An 11,083-nucleotide genomic window follows, 5' to 3' on the forward strand; every position below is an offset into this window, starting at 1 on the left:
TGGGAGAGGCTTTCTGTGGAAGGCAGACCAGGAAGTTGGGCGGGACCTTGAACGTGGGCCTGGACTCGCACATACATAAAGCTCATATCTGGCAGAGCTCACACTCTTATGACACTCATATCTGGTTTCATCCTGCCTTCCCACATCTCCCTCCTCCCCTTCAACCAAATGGATCTGTGGTAAACTTTCTTCAGAATACATAATAATCCTAATAGCTACATGTATAGAGTGCTTGTATTGTGCTAGTCAATGTTCTAAGTGTTTTTACATATGTTAACTCACTTAATCCTCACAACAACTTATAATATAGGTATTATTATTAGTTCCATTTTACAAATGAGGATATGGAGACACAGAGAGGTTAAGTAACTTGCCCGAGGTCACCTAGTTAGGGAGAACTCGGATCTGAACCTTGGCAGTTGAGTCTAGACTCCTTGGAGCTCTGTGCTCTAGTACAATTTTTGTTTTCCTACATGTAAGCCTTTGAAGAGGTCCTGCCCTCTGCTTTGCAAGTCCTTTTTACACATCTCTATTGATAAAATTTCACCCAGTCAAAACTCTAGTTAAATAGCACAATAGCAATCACTGTAAGGGAAGTGAGCACTTTATGAATAGCAACCTTCTGTGATTAGCTTGGGCCCAGTGATTCACATTTCATTTTTACAACAATCCTGCAAGATTTTTATAAGTGAGGAAACTGAATCTCAGAGACATTAAGTAACTTGCTCAAAGGCTGAGATTCCCACTCAAAGTCTACCTCCTCCTCTGTAGCTCATGTTTCAAATCCCTCCTTCTCATTGAAGCCTTTCTCTCCGCCCCGCCCCTAAGCCAGCATCAGTCCCTGCTCCTTACTGGCCCCTTGCATTACATTCAGGAATTTGCACACATGGCCTTGTTGGTCCTCTCAGTCACATGCCTCTCCAGCCAGTCACATGTATCTCCAAAAGTCAGGAGCCAAACGGCACATTTTGTAGGGCTTATAAAATCCTAAAATTCTAGAGCTGGAAAGCACCAAGAGATAATCAGTCTCACTAACTGCCCCAGGCAAGGTTTCCTTCTACAATGATCCCTGATCATTCACTCCTTCCACAGTGAATGCCTACTATGAGGCAAGCAGGTCCTAAGCAATGGATATAGCAACAAGTAGAGCAGGCAAAGTTCTTCATCTCCAGGGGATTCCATTCAGTTGAAGGGGACAGACAATAAAGAAGATTGAAAAGTAAAATATGTAGGATGTTAGGTGTTGATATATACTTAGAAGAAAATAAAGAATAGAGGATAGAGAATGGTGTGTGTGTGTGTGAGAGAGAGAGAGAAAGAGAGACAGAGAGAGACAGAGACAGAGAGACAGAGAGAGAGACAGAGAGAGATCTTGACCAGTGGTAGCCTCTCTGAGAAGGATTTCTCCCTCCAAGTCTGTCATTTACTATTTGCTTGAATATGTCCAGCTACAGAGAGATCATTCCCTTAAAAGGCACTCACTCCATTTTTAACAAGCTCAGATCGTACTGAAGTTTATCAGATCTTCTCCCAGTGACTTGTACCCTTCCTCCTGAGTTCTGTCTTTGATTGTTGTACCCAGCAAGCCTGACCCACTCTCCTAAAACAGACAGCCCTTCATCTGTTTGAGGACAGCTATGTTTCCTTCTAGTCGTTTTCCCCCAAACCTAACATTCTCAGTTCCTTGAGCTGTTTCCTAAATGACACGGTTTTTATGCCTTTCGTCCTGGTGGCTGCTCTCCTTTGAATGCACTGCCCTTTCTCTAAGAACAGAACATTTTTACTCTGCAGTGGCTCGACTGGTGAGAATATTCCAGATTACTGTTCCCTGGATATGGACTCAATACTATATAAAAATAAAACAAAACAAAACATGTTTTAAAACTCTATCTTGATCAGAGCTCAATCCTCACTCAGGGAGCCAATCTAGAGTCTTCAGAACCTGGAAGCCATGGGGAAGTCCTGGTGCCAGGGGAGGGGCAAGGCTTTCCTTCCTCCACGTGCTGACATCGGTGGGGTTTCTGGAAGGAGGCAAGAGAGAGTCCAAGGTGAGAGAGGCAGCAGGAGGAAGTTCCTGCATTTGTCAGTGAGCAGAGGTCCTGGCGGGTGGGTAAGTGTCCGTGGGAGGGTACAAAAGCCAAAGAACTTACTATAGTTTTGACTTGTCTACTTAACTTCATTTTTTTATGAATAAGATTAAACATCTTTTTGGATGTTTAAGTGTAATTTATTTGTTTACATACCCTTTGCAAAACTTTCAATTAATTTAAGGTTCTTTTCCTTGTCGATTTCTAGATCTTTATATATTAAGGAAAATAACCTTTCATGTTATATGATACTACTTTTTTCCAGTTTGCAATTTGTCTGTTCACTTTGTTATTTTTTTCTATTTAGAAAAGTTTTATTTTTTAATTAGTCAAATGTCAAATCTTTTTTATTTGGGGCTTTTATTTGGGCTTAAGTAGGCAAATCTTTTAATTTTAGGCTTTTTTCCTTTTTCTCCTTCACATATATCATATTCAGAAAAGCCTTCTTCATTCTGATATAAATATAATCTCCCATTTCATCTTCAACTATTTTCATTGTTTCACTTTTTACATTTAAATCATTGATCTGTCTGAAATTCATTCTGGCATACCACTTACTGTTTATTTACTGTAATGTGTTCAGCATTTTATATACATTATCCTATTTAATAGTAATAATTATGGCAATCTCTATTTTACTGATGAGGACGTTGAAGCTCAGTAAGGTGAACTCAAACAAGATCATACATCTAGTAAATGTTAGAATAAAAACCAAATCAGCTTGAGTTCAATTTTTATGCTGTTCACTATAATATTTATGAGCGAGGCATCCTATGTTGTTTGAAAATCCCCAACTTTATGACCACACATTTCAGGAAAGGTTGTTGTTGAGTATGTGATGACTACTGCCCATTGCATGAAGAACTGGATGATGCACTGAAGTGGAGCTACTGGATGTCAGTTAGCTGAAGTCACTCTCCAACGGAGTAACTGCCTGATATACCCCTGCCTGGAACCTGAGGATACAAATTCTTCTCTTAGCAAAATTGTGAATGATTAGATTAAGTTACACCGGAGCAGACAGGACTGTGACTATTAAATTCTTGAATGTAAGAGTCTCTTGAACTTCTCTTGTCATGGGACAGCATAGATCCCAAAGTTTGGATGGGGTTCAACCTGCAAGAAGAGCATAATTGCTGAAATTTATTGATTCTTAGATACACATTTTTTCATATTTAACATCTCTGAAATTACAATGTCTCATAGACAAGATGTAGCAGTGGCTGTCTGCCCATGTGCCAACTTGCTTTATATTTCTGATGGCACAATGGACAATGGCAAGCCAACAATGTTTCATTCAGCAAATAATCTAAGGATCATTTCAGGAGGTAATGTAATCTTGGTCAATTTCTGAAACCCTCTGTTGACACTGGGAAAGGTAAGAAAGAACCTGCATTAGAACTTGTGGATGAAGGGGGATGGAGTCACTGGCTTGGAATAAAATTCTTGAAAGAGTTGTTTAAAGAAATACTCATAACTGACACTCCTGGTGACGTAGAGGATAATTGTGTTTGGAAAAACGGGACACGTTTTGTAAGTGAAATGAAACATATTTTGTAAGATTGAATTCTGAATAAGAACTTTGGGGAATACTTTAACCTATTTATTTATCTTACATTTCCTTTTGTGTTACGCACAGTCGATACATGATAAAAATCAATGCGTTAAATTTTTTGTTAACAATCGATAATAATTAAAATAGTTGTGTTAAGCATTGGCAATGGCGGCTTCAGTCTCTACTCCTGGCTCTATATTGATGGAAGTAATTTACTTAATCCCGGATAAACTGTGAAAATTAATGATCACTTGGGGAGTCTCACCTGGAAAACATCCCATGTCTTCAGCACAAGGAATTTTTCTCATGATGATTCTCAGAGTCTTGGTAGAGGTTCTTTTCCTTTGTGCCTCTAATCAAGTCTATGCACACTTTCTGCAGGGGTTTTCCTTTGCAGCTGGTTAGTATGACTCTAATCCGCAAATCACCTGCTCTGGCTCTGTGACTGACCTGTTCTTGGGTGAGAGTTAACTGCCAGGAGTAAGGGGCTGCTAGGTCTTTCGATCATTATAAAATAAAAATGCTAAGTGATACAAAAACACTATGTCTTAGTTTAATTGATGGCATCCCTTTCCCCCTTTTGAGTGGTGCTAATACACAGGTGCATCTTGTACTCAGTGACATCTCAGATTTGATGAAATATGGTAGCTTCAGTTTTGGAGGGGTGTGAGTCAGGGAGCCACTTAGACATAGAAGTACATGAGGTCATTATGTTATTGTTGCGTATTTTCATTTTGAACTCAGTCTTATAGGAGGCTGACTCTATCAATGGATCTAATTATCTCTTAGGTTTCTGCATTTTTTTTTTTTTTTTCCGTATACTCTTTAGCTGGATGTTCCTAATTGTACTTACTTTTGAAGCCAGGCTATAGAATTTTACTATAGTCTTTATTAAATTTCATTTTATGGGTTCTGGTCTGTTATTCCCATCCGCTAAGATCATTCTGAAGCACGATTCTCTCATTTACCATACTAACTATCCCTCCTTCTAGCTTTCTGCCATCTGTAAATTTGATAAGCCCAACTTCTATACCTTTATCCAAGTCACTAATAAAAATGTGGAGCACCTCTGGGAAAATTTTGTAGACCCATTAGTGAACCCCTTAGATTGGCATAAGTCCACAGATCAGCTCTGTCTGGATGGCGTTTTACTCAGTTGTGATTATATCTGGAATACAGTGCAGTTGTTAGGTACCCAGGCTTTGCTCTCTGAGCAGACCCCTCAAATTCTAACTCCACCATAGCCCAGCTATAGGACACTGGGTGAATTACCTGATGAATCTCTGCTTAGTTTCCTCACCTGTAAAATAGGACGATTATTTTTGCTCTTTGGGGGATGGGTTGAAGATTAAAGGAATTAGTACTCACAAAACACTTAGCACAGTTCCTGACATATATTAGGCTCTCAATAAATATTAATGGTTAGTCCTATCAATTTTCTCAGATTTCTTCATCTTGCCCAATGCCTATCAAAAGACTCTTTGTCAAATGCCTAATGACCCAGCATAAGCTAAGTTCATCATTCTACTGTTCTAGCAGACTTGTTGAAAAAAGAAATGAGGTCAGTTTAGTATGTGAAGTTTCTTATTTATAATATATAACTTGAATATTTTCAACAAGGGGTTGATGCAACTTAAAATACAAGATACATACACATTAATTGTGTGACTCCAGGCTGAAGCTTAATGATCAACGCTCCATTTTTAAGTGCTTACAAACACTGTTTGTTAACTCTTGTCAAAAGTTTGTTAGAAATCCATATAAAAATGACAGTTCTATATTTTCTTGAATCTCTCTTTTTACCACGCAATGGCAACCAATATTTGCCTACCTCTAAGCTTCTAGTATTTCTGCCATTCTCAATGATTTCTTAAAGATTGATGTTGATATTTATATTATATTTGCAAGTTATTTCATTATCCTGGATGTATTTCATAGGTTTTACAGAATTAGACTCATTTGAAGTACCTGGTACTCTCTTACATCACCTCATTTATCTTTGGCTTCATTTCCTCATAGATTGTTGGTTCATCCTTAAAAGTGGTGGTTTGAAGTCTTCAGAGGACATAAGAATCTCTTAGAGGAGGCAGATCTTGTTAAAAATGCATGTTCCCAGACTGCTCTCAGAGATTCAGGCTTAATAAATTTAAAATGGGGCCTGGGAATATACATTTTGACAAACACCCTAATTCTGATTCAGCACCCTGTGAGAAACACTTTATATAGAAGAAAATGATGGGGAATAATTTGGTATTAATCTTTTCTTATAATCTGTTAGCATTACATATCTCTCCCAAGAAATATATCCTAGTCTTACTTGGTTGGTCTTTTTGGTCCAAACATAGCTTATAAAAAGCCCTTTTGTTGAGTATTTCACAAACCTCAGATTATTCTGGGCTTTGACCTTTCTGACACTACTCACAAAGCTTGTACCTTTTAAAAATAATTGCTCTTGGCTATGGACCATTTCTGTCATCGTTAGTATGAGCGCATGGAGTGCTCTCTGTGCAACCCTACCTTGGCTTCTTCAGATGCCCACAGCCCAGTAGCCTATACACTGTGGCATTCGGCCAGATTCGCTGATAATGAGATGAAGGCTGGGGACTATAGAGAGTAGAGCTATATGGGCTACTTCTCAGGATACCTTTATGAAATCACAAACAAACAAAAAGCCTGCACTTTACACACCGCTTGACATATAATAGTCATTCAATAAATATTTGTTGCACTAAGCCAAGGATAACAAATATCTGACAGGCCTGCCAACACTCCTTATTCTGTATTGGGCAGACATTGCTAATGGATCTTAGAGCTCTTTTCCTCCTGAGCCTGGAAGCAAGTTCAATATTCTTCAAAACATGACTTTCCATCAAATTAACCAGAACTGGTTTGCAAAATAAAATCTATTTGCCAATTCTAAATAAATAGAAACCTTTTTCTCTTACAGTTCAGTTAACTCCATTTGTGAAATTTTAAAAAAGAAAAAACTTACAAATATAAAATAAGACTTAAAAAGTCAAGTTGGTATGATAAATACTATGGGAAAAATACAGGGAATTACACTGAAAGGATATGGCATAGCCAGCTTCTCACAATAAGCAGGTGTCTATGTTTTCCAGCTTTTTAGATTCTAGAATGGTACTAACAACATAATAATGAGAATGATACTAAAACTCAGCATCTCATCTTATGAGATTAGCAAAGTCTGAAACCTTTCAAATAATGATTCAAATACAATAGAAACAGGGCCCACATTTACATTTCAGTTGAATCCTAAATAGTGTGTAAGTTGAGAGTCCTGGCTTCTAACATATATCAGGAGGCAGGGATGATATAATTTGTGCTTAAAGGGAGATAAATAAAAGCAGGGCTGTCCGGGGAGCATTTTCCTTCCTCCTGATGTAAGGATGAGGCACGAGAACTGGATGTTAAACCAAGCTGCATTCAGAGTCTGTGCTGCAGGAAACCCACAGAACAAAGGAAGATTCTGCTGGGATTACTAACAACCATTTACCCATACCGAGAAGGGAAAACAGAGTTTTTAAGTCATACTCTACATAAAATAAACCCAACCATTCATTCCCTGCTTCCAAGCCATAGGGAACCTAGCTATCAGAGGCTGGGATGCTAGCATGCCTTTAACGCTGCATGCCCTGCCTTTCACCCTACATACCCATACCGTTAAAGGAAAGTAGGTAAACAAAGCCTTTAGAAGTCTGTAATTCACAGAAACTGAGAATGATATATAAACTGACTCCCTGAACACTCTGGGGTCTCTCTCAGTCCCTATCAGTCTCTCTTATTCTGTCTATAGAGCATTATTCCTTTTCTAATAAACTTTCCTTTTGTCTCTAACTCTGGCATGCACTTGAATTCTTTCCTGTGCTCAGTCAAGAACCCTCCCTCTCTCAGTGCAGGACTTCAGTCCCCACTCAGGGAGATTTGCCCCGTCCTGCATCACTCCCACTCCCTTTACCTCCCTCTCCATACACCATTTGAACCCTGATTATTATCTATCACTTAACAATCTTGACAGTTCCATTTTGCACTGATAAAAGTTCTCTTTTGTGTATCTACATAACTTACCTGAAGTGGGCTGCTCTGAAGTAAAGCCAGACTCCTCTGACTCTTTCAAACATGGCCGCTGTAGTTGTTTTCTTTTAAGTTTCTAGTTTAACTCCTAGATTGAAGTCTAAAGGGCTTAAAGGTATATTCTGAGCACTTATAAGCTCTGAATTTTCTGGAGTCAGTCTCCGAGGGAAATTGAGTTTTAAGCGGCTATAGGACGGAAATGCTTATTTATTGGATACCGCTGATGAGTAAGATTCTCCAAATAAAGAAAAATTTAAAGATAAATGTTTAACTTTAATCCCTTATAAATGTAGAAAATGGATTAAAAACATTACATCCCTCTCTGCTTCAGAAACAGCCTTACTGGTTTGAAGCTGCGTAGGATCAGCACCAAGAGCACAGATGTTTGTTCGCTATTCTGTGGAGAAGAGCAGTGAGCCTCCCATGAGCTGTTGAGAGTATTAGCCTAAAGATCTCCAATGTACCTCTTCTTGAGTTTTTAGGCAGATTTTTATAGCCTCGTCTACTCTCTTCTCGTGGAGCTGTCAGATGCCATTCCTGGCTGTTATAATAAACCCTCCTTTCAAAATGCATGTTTTCTTTTTAAGTTAGCTTCTAAAGGTTTATGGGCTAGAAAACTGGAGAATGAAGTTTCTTTGAATTGTGTATAAAATAAGAATTAATAAGCTATGTTATTAAGGATGAGGTCTTAGAGATTTTCTGATGAATAAAGTACTTTAAATTAGGTGACGAAACTTTTGCCATCTAATTAGACTATGTAGAGTCATTGTATAATTACTCTTGGATTCTTGGGTGGTTGAGTTTGTTGAAAAAGTAATTTTTGGATAATGTTGCAATTTTAACATAATTTAGTAGTAATCAGAAAATTAAATTTTTTAAAAAACTTTTTTTTTTTTTTAATTTTTATTAACATTTGTTTGATGCTAAATTTACTCCTGGGCCATAAGTTTTTGTTTGTTCAGTTTCTTCTGGGATATCTTTTTCTTCTGTGTGACCTGCTCTTCTGGTTTAGGAAAAATTTATGCTTTTTCAGTGAGGATCATCTCAGTGCGGCAGGGAGAGCTCATGTAGGGGTTAATCCACCTACGAGCTCTGTCAGTTCTGCGAGTCATCTTGGGAGCTTTGCTCTGGATGTGTTCAATGACCAGAGAATCTACATTTAAACCCTTAAGTTCAGCTTTACTCTTTGCATTTTCAATCATGTACAGCAAAAATTCAGCACTCTTTTTGGGCCACTGACCCTGCAATCAGCCCCACTGTTTGGCCTGGCCACACCTACCAACTCCACCATGGTAACGACGGAATGGCACACATTGCTCCTGTAAAGTGACATCCTTCAGATACTTGGTGTGCACACCCTTGATGGCCTGGGCAGTTTCACAGGTGTTCTTAAAGTGAACACGAAGGTTTGAACCTCTTGATTTGCATAATTTTGTTGGGTTTTCTGGGTCAAGTGAATAGTGAATCACTTTCAGAGTTTACCTCGGGCCACTTATGGGAAGAACTTAAAAAACATTTCTTAGAAAATTTCAGATATAGTCCTGAAAAGTTTTATGCAATTTAATTTTATGGGAACCTTGCAATAATTCTTTTCCTGAAGTAAAGAAGACTTTAAAAATATGTGCTTGCTTTTGCACATGATAGCTTGCTTAGAGCAAGCAGGTCATGTTGGTTTTTAGTTTCTAAGTACACAGTTTACCCAAATCTAGGAAGATCAGGGAAGAACTTCCATTTCCAGGAATAAGGCAGATTAGGGATCAAACCAATCTCCCACTAAAAACAACCAAAAATACTAAAATTTTCTTAAAACATCAAAGACTTGACAAAATAGTAAGAAACTAAAGTCCAAAATCAAAAAGAAGACAAGATCTCTGAAAGTTAAGTGACATCCTAAAGCTGTTTTTGAACTGAGAGCATTTGCCAATTTGGGTAAACTTGAATTTTGGTTCTGAGGGTTTCTCAGGATAGGGGGACAGAATCAAAGCCCAGAGCCCACCTCTTCCCTCACTAATATAGGTCAAACCCTCAGTGCAAGTGTGAAACAAAAGTAAATGTGCCTCTACCCTCAGGCCCAAGAAACTATAGGGAAAGTTGCCCTTATGCTGAGCACAGCAAGACACATGGTAATGGTAGAGACCTGCTTTGAGAAGTTATAACTGCAAGTTGGCACTTTCACAGCTTCCAAATCTATATTGCTTTGGTGGTCAAAATACGTAAATAAACAACAACAAAAAACTATGAAACCACAACCCCCCCAAGTTGTAAATTCAATTTAAAGTGATTTCGTTTAAAATACCCCTCTGTGCCTAGCAAGGACAAAGGAGAGTTCTCTTTGAAGGAAATTAGTGTCATCCAGTCTTCAAAGAATCACCCTGAATAAATTTTTAAGGAAAATAAGCAGCATAAAGTAAAAAAATAACTAAGCCTACAATGACGTAAACCATCAAGAATGAAAATAGAGTTTATAAAAGCAACTATGCTTACTAAATTCAAAGAAAAAAATTTAAAAAAAATGTAAAAAAATGAAACAATAAAAAGTAACCTAGCAGGTTTTAAAAAGTAGCAAATAGAACTTATCGAAATAAAAAATACAATAACCAAAATTAGAAACTCAATAAGCACTTTCGACACAACTGAAGAGAGAATCAGAAGATTGAAATATAGATCAGAAAAAGTAATTCAGTGGTTATTCAGTGTATAGTAAAGAGACACAACAATATTGCAAATACAAAAGAAAGGTTAAGAGACAGAGGGAACAGAGTGAAAATGTCTAGCATTCATTTAACGATTCTCAGAAGGAGAGGAAAAAAGGGCTTAGATAAAGACAATATTTGAAGAAATAATGGCTAAGAATTTTTCAGAACCGGTCAAAGACATCAATCCACAGATTCAAAAATAATAAGCAGGGAAAATAAAAAGAAATCTATACCTACATTTATCATTGTGAAACTTTAACAAACCAAAGACAAACAAGGTACCAAATGAACCAGAGAAAAAGATGATTCTCAAAGTAATCACAACTAGATAATAACAGAATTGTCTATACTAACAATGAAAGTAATGAAAGAAACCAGAATCCAGTGGAATAAAACCATCGATACACTTAAATAATTTCCAACCTAGAATTCTACACCCAGCAAAAATATTTTTCAAGAACGAGACTAAAATAAAGTCATTTTTAGATAGATCAAAGCAGAGAAAGTTTGTCACCAGAATACTCTAATTTAAAACATTTCCTTTAAATAGAAAAGTGATCTCACAAGGAAGACCTGAGATAGAAGAAGAAAGAGCAGATAGAAAAGCAAAGAAAGTTATAAATATATGGATACATCTAAGCGAACACTAACTG

At 37.5% G+C, this 11,083-nt stretch overlaps 1 pseudogene; it reads right to left on the bottom strand.

Moving 5' to 3' along the window:
• Nucleotides 1–8,635: 8,635 nt before the first annotated feature.
• On the bottom strand, nt 8,636–9,212 carry LOC105302915 (annotated as a pseudogene).
• Nucleotides 9,213–11,083: the final 1,871 nt, after the last annotated feature.

Source organism: Pteropus vampyrus, unplaced genomic scaffold (assembly GCF_000151845.1).
Source record: "Pteropus vampyrus isolate Shadow unplaced genomic scaffold, Pvam_2.0 Scaffold287, whole genome shotgun sequence".
NCBI classification, from domain to species: domain Eukaryota; kingdom Metazoa; phylum Chordata; class Mammalia; order Chiroptera; family Pteropodidae; genus Pteropus; species Pteropus vampyrus.